Raw genomic sequence first — 11,758 nt, forward strand, 5'->3', positions numbered from 1 at the left:
CGGGTCGAGGGGACTGTCGGGTCGGGCCCCGCCTCACCCATCCCGACGTAGTGCAGCCCGTGGAGTGCAGCAGCAGCGCCCCGCCCGTGGCCCCATCGATCGGTCGGCTGTCCGACCCTTCGCTGACCGCCGACACCACCTCCACCGCCCCCTCCTTCTCACGGCCAATCATCGGTTCATGAGTTGGACGGAGCGCCGGACTGTGCGCGCGGCCCCCGGGCCAAAACTCCTCAGCTTTCCCACGCGTGGCCTATACAGTACAGTATAACCTCGAAACCTCCAGCATGTCCAAACCCTTAATAATCTAATATGTTTCAATAAGATACCCTCTCATGCTTCTAAACTCCAGAGTATACAAGCCCAGCCGCTCCATTCTCTCAGCATATGTCAGTCCCGCCATCCCGTGAATTAACCTGGTGAACCTACGCTGCACTCCCTCAATAGCAAGAATGTCCTTCCTCAAATTAGGAGACCAAAACTGCAAGAATAGCAAGAATGTCCGAGGCAAGAATTCTCCTTTGGAAAATTGCCTTGATTTTTCCCCAGCAACACCGACATGACGGGCCAAATGGCCTCTCATTCTGTTGTAACTTTGTTTTGAGTTTGTCCTCAAGCAGCACAGGTGACCTTTATGTGTGTACGAGGCGTTCCTTCGTGTGTATCAATTTAGATACATTCACAGCGCAAGTTTAACGAAGCTTCACAGTTAATGCCATGTTTAAGGATGAGAGTTTGAATATTAACATCAAATTAAAAAATAAATATATACTGTCTGACCCGCTGAGTTACTCCAGCGTTTTTGTATCTATCTTCGGTTTAAACCAAAGCTCCTCTAGTATCTTTGGTTTAAACCAGCATCTGCAGTTCATTCCTACACGTAAAAATTTCTGTTCCGTTTTGGAACATATGACATTTTAAAACTCTCTGTTTAAGAAAGAACTGCAGATGCTGGAAAAATCGAAGTTAGACAAAAAGCTGGAGAAACTCAGCGGGTGAGGCAGCATCTGTGGAGCGAAGGAATAGGTGACGTTTCTGGTCGAGACCTTTCTTCAGACTGACGTCTGGGAAAAAGCTCCGCTCTATGATCTTTGGTTGGGGTGGAGGTGGGGGCGTGGGGGGGGGGGCGGGAAGAAGAAAGGAAGAGGCGGAGACAGTGGGCTGTGGGAGGGTTGGGAAGGGGAGGGGAAGGAGGGAGAAAGCAGGGACTACCTGAAATTGGAGAATATTATAAAAATCTCTTGAAAATATATTTCAGAAGTTGAAACATTAGCGGAGTTGCTCCTGCATGTGAAATTGTTAATGTTTATATCCAAATTTTGAAAGTGAAAAACTGCTGATAGCAACTAGTCGACTCCAGAAAACATGTTCCTGACGCTCTTAAAAATAGCGGAGCCAGGGGATATGGGGAGAAGGCAGGAACGGGGTACTGATTGGGGATGATCAGCCATGATCACATTGAATGGCGGTGCTGGCTCGAAGGGCCGAATGGCCTCCTCCTGCACCTATTGTCCATTCACTGTTTTGAACTCCCTATCTGATTATAAAATGACCTAAGATTTATAAATCAAAACACAAAGTGATGGGAGTAAGACAGCGGGCCAGGCAACAGGTTGAGGTAAGAGAGAAGGGCAGATGCTGGTTTATACAAGAGATAGACACTAAGTGCTGGAGTTACTCAGCGGGTCAGGCAGCATTTCTGGAGAATATGCACTGATCATGTTTCGGGTCGAGACACGACTTCTACATTTTGACAGTGACATAATCGCTGATACGAAGAAGCGACTCTATTTACTTGGTCTTGCAGAGAGAGGGACAGGGAGAAGTTCTGGTTGTGTATCTGGCAGGTGGGTTGCGGGGGAGGGGGGGGGGCTGTAAGCAAGAGCTGCATTTTCCTCCCAGGTCCGCATTCAGACTGTCTGTCTCCATGTAAGTGTAGGTCATGTCACCCCCAGGTCCGCATTCAGGGCCACCACTCGCAAGGTATTGAAGGCAGCGATTATATTTGTCCACCCCCTTTCGAGTATTGCACAAACCACCCCCCTCTGGAAATTCATTCTTCTCGCTTTAACGTAGTGATCCCGTTTACTTTTGAACGACATTGTGACCTCTGCGTGCACCGGCATTTTTGTTTCTCTAAAGCAGAAACAATCGCTGTGTGAAAGGAAATCAAAAGCCCTTTCTGGCATTCGGCGTTTTTTGTTTGTTAATTCCTTTCATTCCAGCAATGTTCTTCTTTGGGTGGGGTGGTGGTTGGGGGTGAGGGGGGAGGGTGAAGAGCTGGCAGTGAGAAAAGACCAGAAGACGAGGATTAATTAAATGACCTGACCTTGCTCAATGTGGGAAGGTGATCTCAAGAGACAAACAATGTGGAGAACTGTGAAACTGGTTACACGAGAAAGAAGGAGGAGGGAGTGAAATTTGTGTAAACAGCATTGAATGTACGTATAACTACCGAGATTATGCCCACAACCAGTGCCACCACTCGCAAGGAATTGAAGGCAGCGATTATATTTGTCCACCCCCTTTCGAGTACCGTACAAACCATCCCCCTCTAGAAATTCATTATTTTCGCTTTAAAGTAATAATAATAATAATACATTTTATTTATGGGCGCCTTTCAAGAGTCTCAAGGACACCTTACAAAAATTTAGCAGGTAGAGGAAAAACATGTAAGGGGAATGAAATAAATAGTAGAGACATGACTAGTACACAAAGTAAAGACAGAATTCAATTCAAAACACAATATGAGGCAATTCAAGCACAGATGGAAAGGGAGTGGGACGTGGGGCTAAGGATAGGCAGAGGTGAAGAGATGGGTCTTGAGGCGGGACTGGAAGATGGTGAGGGACACGGAATTGCGGATCAGTTGGGGGACGGAGTTCCAGGGCCTGGGAGCTGCCCTGGAGAAGGCTCTGTCCCCAAAACTGCGGAGGTTGGACTTGTGGGTGGAGAGGAGACCTGCTGATGTGGATCTGAGGGACCGTGGGGGTTGGTAGGGGGAGAGGAGGTCAGTGAGATATGGGGGGGCCAGATGGTGGAGGGCTTTGTAGGTGAGGATCAGGATTTTGTAGGCGATCCGGTGGGAGATGGGAAGCCAGTGAAGTTGTTTGAGGACTGGAGTGATGTGATGCCAGGATTTGGTGTGGGTGATGAGTCGGGCGGCTGCGTTCTGGACCAGTTGGAGTCGGTTGATGTAGGTGGAGCTGATGACAAGGAGAAGTGAGTTGCAGTAGTCGTCGGGAGGAGATGAAGGCATGGATGAGTCTTTCAGCAGCGGGAGGTGTGAGAGAGAACGACATTGTGACCTCTGCGTGCACCGGCATTTTTGTTTCTCCAAAGCACAACAATGATATCTTTCTTTATCTTCATCTTTATTTCAAACGATTAAAAAAAAGAGAAAAAAAGAAGAAAAGAAAAGATGAAAATGGACAAATAAAAGGAAAATTATATATATACATATATATATACATAAACACATACATACACACATACATACATACACATGTACATATATACATACATACATATACACATATACATATACACATATACATAATATATATGTACATTTGGCGGCGCGACTCACCCGTTGCAGCGGCCCCTACAGCCTGTCTGTCTTTTTAAAAAAAAAATTTATTTATTAGTTAAATGTAGTGTTTGGTGTTTTTTAATACTGGTTTTAAATGTGTATATGTGGGGGGCGGAGGAAACCGTTTAAAATCTCTTCCCTGTCCGGGAGACCCGACCAAAGATCCTATAGCGGAGCAAGATGGGTTACTCTCACGCAAACGTGTTGTCCGCTCATGGGCGGATTCATGGGCGATTTTATGACCCATTTTAGCGACCAGCCCCCGCCGTCTTGTTCCGCCCTCTTGCTTCCGGCCAAAGATTGGATCCGCAGCGGGGAGAAGGAGTGCGGGGCCCGGGGCAGCGGGGAGAGAGAGTGCGGGGCCCGGGGCAGCGGGGAGAGGGAGTGTGGGGCCCGGGGCAGCGGGGAGAGGGAGTGCGGGGCCCGGGGCAGCGGGGAGAGAGAGTGCGGGGCCCGGGGCAGCGGGGAGAGAGAGTGCGGGGCCCGGGGCAGCGGGGAGAGAGAGTGCGGGGCCCGGGGCAGCGGGAGAGGGAGTGTGGGGCAGCGGGGAGAGGGAGTGCGGGGCCCGGGGCAGCGGGGAGAGAGAGTGCGGGGCCCGGGGCAGCGGGGAGAGAGAGTGCGGGGCCCGGGGCAGCGGGAGAGGGAGTGCGGGGCCCGGGGCAGCGGGAGAGGGAGTGCGGGGCCCGGGGCAGCGGGGAGAGGGAGTGCGGGGCCCGGGGCAACGGGGAGAAGGAGTGCGGGGCCCGGGGTAGCGGGAGAGGGAGTGTGGGGCCCGGGGCAGCGGGAGAGGGAGTGTGGGGCCCGGGGCAGCGGGAGAGGGAGTGTGGGGCCCGGGGCAGCGGGGAGAAGGAGTGCGGGGCCCGGGGCAACGGGGAGAAGGAGTGCGGGGCCCGGGGCAGCGGGAGAGGGAGTGTGGGGCCCGGGGTAGCGGGGAGAAGGAGTGCGGGGCCCGGGGCAGCGGGGAGAGAGAGTGCGGGGCCCGGGGTAGCGGGAGAGGGAGTGCGGGGCAGCGGGGAGAGGGAGTGCGGGGCCCGGGGCAGCGGGAGAGGGAGTGTGGGGCCCGGGGCAGCGGGGAGAAGGAGTGCGGGGCCCGGGGCAACGGGGAGAAGGAGTGCGGGGCCCGGGGCAGCGGGAGAGGGAGTGTGGGGCCCGGGGCAGCGGGGAGAAGGAGTGTGGGGCCCGGTGCAGCGGGGAGAGAGAGTGCGGGGCCCGGGGCAGCGGGGAGAGGGAGTGCGGGGCCCGGGGCAGCGGGGAGAAGGAGTGCGGGGCCCGGGGCAGCGGGGAGAGAGAGTGTGGGGCCCGGGGCAGCGGGGAGAGGGAATGCGGGGCCCGGGGCAGCGGGGAGAGGGAGTGCGGGGCCCGGGGCAGCGGGGAGAGGGAGTGCGGGGCCCGGGGCAGCGGGGAGAGGGAATGCGGGGCCCGGGGCAGCGGGGAGAAGGAGTGCGGGGCCCGGGGCAGCGGGGAGAGAGAGTGTGGGGCCCGGGGCAGCGGGGAGAGGGAATGCGGGGCCCGGGGCGGCGGGGAGAGAGAGTGCGGGGCCCGGGGCAGCGGGGAGAAGGAGTGCGGGGCCCGGGGCAGCGGGGAGAGGGAGTGCGGGGCCCGGGGCAGCGGGGAGAAGGAGTGTGGGGCCCGGGGCAGCGGGGAGAGGGAGTGCGGGGCCCGGGGCAGCGGGGAGAGGGAGTGCGGGGCCCGGGGCAGCGGGAGAGGGAGTGCGGGGCCCGGGGCAGCGGGGAGAAGGAGTGCGGGGCCCGGGGCAGCGGGGAGAGGGAGTGCGGGGAGAAGGAGTGCGGGGCCCGGAGCAGCGGGGAGAAGGAGTGCGGGGCCCGGGGTAGCGGGGAGAAGGAGTGCGGGGCCCGGGGCAGCGGGGAGAAGGAGTGCGGGGCCCGGGGTAGCGGGGAGAAGGAGTGTGGGGCCCGGGGCAGCGGGGAGAGGGAGTGCGGGGCCCGGGGCAGCGGGAGAGGGAGTGCGGGGCCCGGGGCAGCGGGGAGAAGGAGTGCGGGGCCCGGGGCAGCGGGGAGAAGGAGTGTGGGGCCCGGGGCAGCGGGGAGAGAGAGTGCGGGGCCCGGGGCAGCGGGGAGAGAGAGTGCGGGGCCCGGGGCAGCGGGGAGAGGGAGTGTGGGGCCCGGGGCAGCGGGGAGAGGGAGTGCGGGGCCCGGGGCAGCGGGAGAGGGAGTGCGGGGCCCGGGGCAGCGGGAGAGGGAGTGCGGGGCCCGGGGCAGCGGGGAGAAGGAGTGCGGGGCCCGGGGCAGCGGGGAGAAGGAGTGCGGGGCCCGGGGCAGCGGGGAGAGAGAGAGTGCGGGGCCCGGGGCAGCGGGGAGAGAGAGTGCGGGGCCCGGGGCAGCGGGGAGAGGGAGTGTGGGGCCCGGGGCAGCGGGGAGAGAGAGTGCGGGGCCCGGGGCAGCGGGGAGAGGGAGTGCGGGGCCCGGGGCAGCGGGAGAGGGAGTGCGGGGCCCGGGGCAGCGGGGAGAAGGAGTGCGGGACCCGGGGCAGCGGGGAGAGAGAGTGCGGGGCCCGGGGCAGCGGGGAGAAGGAGTGCGGGGCCCGGGGCAGCGGGGAGAGAGAGAGTGCGGGGCCCGGGGCAGCGGGGAGAGAGAGTGCGGGGCCCGGGGCAGCGGGGAGAGGGAGTGTGGGGCCCGGGGCAGCGGGGAGAGGGAGTGCGGGGCCCGAGGCAGCGGGGAGAAGGAGTGCGGGGCCCGGGGCAGCGAGGAGAGAGAGTGCGGGGCCCGGGGCAGCGGGGAGAAGGAGTGCGGGGCCCGGGGCAGCGGGGAGAAGGAGTGCGGGGCCCGGGGAAGCGGGGAGAAGGAGTGCGGGGCCCGTGGCAGCGGGGAGAAGGAGTGCGGGGCCCGGGGCAGCGGGGAGAAGGAGTGCGGGGCCCGGGGCAGCGAGGTGAGGGAGTGCGGGGCCCGGGGCAGCGGGGAGAGGGAGTGCGGGGCCCGGGGCAGCGGGGAGAAGGAGTGCGGGGCCCGGGGCAGCGGGGAGAGGGAGTGCGGGGCCCGGGGCAGCGGGGAGAGAGAGTGCGGGGCCCGGGGCAGCGGGGCGAGGGAGTGCGGGGCCCGGGGCAGCGGGGAGAGGGAGTGCGGGGCCCGGGGCAGCGGGGAGAAGGAGTGCGGGGCCCGGGGCAGCGGGGAGAGAGAGTGCGGGGCCCGGGGCAGCGAGGTGAGGGAGTGTGGGGCCCGGGGCAGCGGGGAGAAGGAGTGCGGGGCAGCGGGGAGAGAGAGTGCGGGGCCCGGGGCAGCGGGGAGAATGAGTGCGGGGCCCGGGGCAGCGGGGAGAGAGAGTGCGGGGCCCGGGGCAGCGGGGAGAGAGAGTGCGGGGCCCGGGGCAGCGAGGTGAGGGAGTGCGGGGCCCGGGGCAGCGGGGAGAAGGAGTGCGGGGCCCGGGGCAGCGGGGAGAAGGAGTGCGGGGCCCGGGGCAGCGGGGAGAAGGAGTGCGGGGCCCGGGGAAGCGGGGAGAAGGAGTGCGGGGCCTGAGGCAGCGGGAGAGGGAGTGCGGGGCCCGGGGCAGCGGGGAGAGGGAGTGCGGGGCCCGGGGCAGCGGGGAGAAGGAGTGCGGGGCCCGGGGCAGCGGGGAGAGAGAGTGCGGGGCCCGGGGCAGCGGGGAGAAGGAGTGCGGGGCCTGGGGCAGCGGGAGAGGGAGTGCGGGGCCCGGGGCAGCGGGGAGAGGGAGTGCGGGGCCCGGGGCAGCGGGGAGAGTGAGTGCGGGGCCCGGGGCAGCGGGGAGAGGGAGTGCGGGGCCCGGGGCAGCGGGAGAGGGAGTGCGGGGCCCGGGCAGCGGGGAGAAGGAGTGCGGGGCCCGGGGCAGCGGGGAGAGGGAGTGCGGGGAGAAGGAGTGCGGGGCCCGGGGCAGCGGGGAGAAGGAGTGCGGGGCCCAGGGTAGCGGGGAGAAGGAGTGCGGGGCCCGGGGCAGCGGGGAGAGGGAGTGTGGGGCCCGGGGCAGCGGGGAGAGGGAGTGCGCGGCCCGGGGCAGCGAGGAGAGGGAGTGCGGGCAGCGGGGAGAGGGGCATAGGAGGGGGGGGAGACATTGCAGTGAGGGGGCAGGCGAGGGAGTGCCGGGGGGGGGGGGGGGGGGGGGGATAAGGCCTAGTGTGTGTGAAGTTGCGGGGAGGTTTACAATGTTTCTTATTTACAATGTTTCTTATTTAATGTCCCTTGTCTAGTCTGAAATAAAGTTCATTATTGGATCAGAAGAAAGATAATTATGTGTGTTATATGATTATATGCATTTATATAATTTTCATGTATGTGTGTTTATAAACATTTTATTCTTTAACAAGAATTAACAGAATTATGAACTAACAGGATTATGAATCTAACCCTATATCATAGGTATGTTGCAAAGCCTACCTGAAGCGTCTTTGAAGATCTGCTGCTGCGGTGTGCGCGATTTTGGCGCCGTTTAGAGGGGGCGGGTTTAAAACGCGATTTTCTCTAGGCTGTTCAAATCGAAGATGTTCAGCCTAGTTAATTATTAACGAAAAATCGCTGAAAGACCCCGTCGCAAAAGCTATTATTAGTTTTAAAGGCCACGTATAATAGTTATAGTAGTTTAAAAATCAATCTCTAAACCCGCGACCGCCACCAACCGCTGGGTCTCATAAAGCAAATAGCAGAAGGTGGGTTGTATATTTTTACATTAAAAAGGGCTTCTAAAGATCCCGTTATACAAAGTTTAATATTGCGAGTAGCTCAATTTGGGCCCATTATATCGCGCAGTATTTTTCTCGGCATTTGAGGCACAAATCTACCGCAATGTGAACGTTCTAAACCAGCGCGTTCCACAGGAACCCACTGGAAAGCTGATTTAAATGGGCATTTATTTACAGCAATTAAACACTAAATTCCTTCCATTTGGTCTATAAATTAATGTAAATGAGATTTAAAAATCATGTTTTATTGTGAATTATTTGTGAATATTATTTGGACATTTAGGCTATTTAAAAATGTTAATCATTTATTAAGAAATGGATAGATGTTTAGATCTAGTAATTGAAGTCTGAAATTAGCTACCATTAGGTAACTAACTAATTATATGCTTTAATTTCAGGTCATCCAAGTAAGATTATTTTATATTTGTTTCAGAATGCTTCAATCTATGATAACTGAAAATTTCACTCAGTTCTCTTAATTTTTAAGAAAGTTATCGGCTTTTGACTGTTCACGATCACAGCTTTTTTGATATATCCATAGAAAATCAATAGGGAACAAGATGCTCATTTCCCAGTATGAAAATGGCCATAACTTTTTAAATACTTGAGATATGAAAGTGAATTAGGTGTCAAATTAAACTTATTGTTATGCTTTATCTGATGGGATAAATTGCAGACTTGATTTTTAAAATCTCAAAATTTTGTAACATTGCTATATATCACACACAAAAAGTTCCCCCGCAATGTCAATTACCCTGCGAGTCGGGTCGGTTCCGGTTACTACAAAATCAACTCAAACACTGCTTGTGAACCATTTAAAAATAATTGATTTAAAAAACATTAAAAAAGACAATTACCAGAATCAAATTTTATTGTTGACAAGAAGTATGAACTGACAGATTTATGAATCTAACCCACACAAACTGTTGCCCCACAACATTGATTACACTGCGAGTCGGGTCGGGTCAGGTAGGCTCCGGTTACTAAAATGGGCGGGGGGAATGCCCATGATCCCCTCCATAGCGTACTACACGTCAGTCCATTGCATTTCGCAGGAGTAGCCTATCTTGCTCCGCTATAAGATCTTTGGACCCGACCTTTTCCCTGTCGGGTCTCCGTTGTCGTTGGGGCCTAGCACCGTGGAGCGGCCTCCAACCTGAAGGACCCGAGGGCTCGGGAGACTGCGGAGCTCCGGAGCTGCGGGCTACTCACCATCGTGGGGCTGGCCGGCCTCGGTGCGTGGGGAGCGGTGATGACTCGCTGCTGCGACTCGACTCCTGGGGCTCGGAGGCTCCAGCAACGCAGCCGCAGGTCCGGTGGACTGTCGGGGACATCGGAGCACGCGGGTCCGGGGGGAGAGAGAGAGAGACCGCTTCCCGGAGCTCCCGCAACGCGACTTCTCCAGCCCGTGTCGCGGGGTTGGAACGACCCGGACCGGGACCGTACATCGCCTGGCGCGGCTTCATGGCCGTGGGACATTCCAGCGCCCGCCGGGGGCTCCAACTTTGTGACTTTTAGACCGGGAGCGGGGCCGTAAATCGCCCGGCACGGCCTAAAATGGCAGTGGGACTTATCATCGCCCGCCTGGGGCTTGGATATCGGGGGAGACATGGAGAACAGGGGAGAGAAAAGACTTTGCCTTCCATCACAGTAGGTCCACTGTGATGGATGTTTGTGTGAATTAAATTGTGTGTATGTCTAGGAAATTGTCTTTGTTTGTATGGCTGTGGAAACAGAATTTCGTTTGAGCCTCACTGAGGCTCAAATGACAATAAAATTGTATTGTATTGTAAAAAATCAAGAGCCAATTTCAACATGATACACATTAGACTCGTTGGAAAAGGGATAGGAAGAAGCCTATGCTTGTCAATCCTACCCCCATTCTTCACAATTAACAAATGCAAAATTCAATAAAATAAACTAAACAGACAATTCAAATAAAACTACTCCAATCAAGCTATTAAGAAAAAAAGAACAAATTAAGAAAAGAACAAAAAGAACAAGCACCATTAACATCTGTGAGATTCACATTCTCCTTCCTCGTTACTGTACTTTTCAAAGATATATCTTTTGTACATTTTTTAAAATTGCATTATATTCATACTTTGTTTAATCGTTTCGTCAAGACCATTCCACAAAACCACCCCACAAATGGAAATACACATACTTTTTAAATTGGTCCGAGCATAATGCTGTTTCAAGTTTAGTTTCCCTCTAAAGTTATAACCCCCCTCTCTGTCTTTGAACAGTTTTTGTATGTTTACAGGTAGCAGTTTATTTTTTGCTTTATAAATTATTTGTGCAGTCTTAAATTCTACCAGATCCTTAATCTTTAAGGTGTATAATTTTAAATACGGTATATTGGTGTGTTCATGATATCCTACATGTAGTGTGCTTAGTGTTCACAATCGCTGTGTGAAAGGAAATCAAAAGCTCTTTATGGCTTTCTTCGTTTTTTGTTTGTCAATTCCTTTCATTCCAGCAATGCCTTCTTTGGGTGGGTGGTGGTGGTGGGGAGGGGGTGTGTGAAGAGCTGGGGGTGAGAAAAGACCAGAAGACCAGGATCAATTAAATGACCTGTCTGGAAGGTCCCATTGTTGGCTCGGGAAGGTGTGAACTCAAAAGACAAACAATGTGGAGAACTGTGGAACTGGTTACACGAGAAAGAAGAGGGGGGGGGATGTAAGTACAAGTGACTTCTCCTTCTAGGCGGGGGTTACTATGACTCCCTTAAACTGAAATGGGACTATCTTGTTTTTTTTTGTTTTTTTTAAATAATATTTTTATTAGTAGACATATTATAAAGTATAGTTACATATTATAGTAAAAAGATTTTTCATATACATCAGTCATACATTATTAAAATATTCAATTATCAATTATTTCTGCTTCTAGTGTTTTTATTTTTTATAGAAAGAGAGAGAAAAAGAGGGTAGAAAGTTACAAATTAAATTTTTTTTAAAAAACCGAAAAACGGAAGTGGTGGAATGGGTTACCTATAATACATCAATGGAGATAGGTTCGTACAAAGTATAGCTTTTCATCTGATCCTGGGTTCAAGTTTCAGTTGGGTCCTCGTGCTGTGCCCTTCAGATAGTTAATGAATGGAGCCCAAATTTTTTCGAAAAGATCTTCTTTGTCCATTAAGACGAGTCTAATTCTTTCTAAGTATAGGGTCTCCGGAATTTCCGTAATCCACATTTTAATTGTGGGGGTTGTAGGGCCTTTCCAAAATTTTAATATTAATTTTTTTCCGATTATTACACTGTAGTTGATTTCTTTGATTGGTTGTGAGTGTTCTTTGCTCTGATATTCCAAGGATTATTAATTTTGTGTCTGGGTCCAGTTTTGTATTAATAACTTCTGAAGTTATTTCAAAAATATCAGTCCAGAAATGTTTAAGTTTTATACAATTTGCAAACGTATGTGTTAACTTAGCCTCTAGATGTAGACATTTATCACAAATAGGAGAGATTTGTGGGAAGATTCTATTTAGTTTTATTTTAGAGTAGTGTAGTCTATGT

Source organism: Amblyraja radiata, chromosome 30 (genome assembly GCF_010909765.2).
Source record: "Amblyraja radiata isolate CabotCenter1 chromosome 30, sAmbRad1.1.pri, whole genome shotgun sequence".
Lineage (NCBI taxonomy): Eukaryota > Metazoa > Chordata > Chondrichthyes > Rajiformes > Rajidae > Amblyraja > Amblyraja radiata.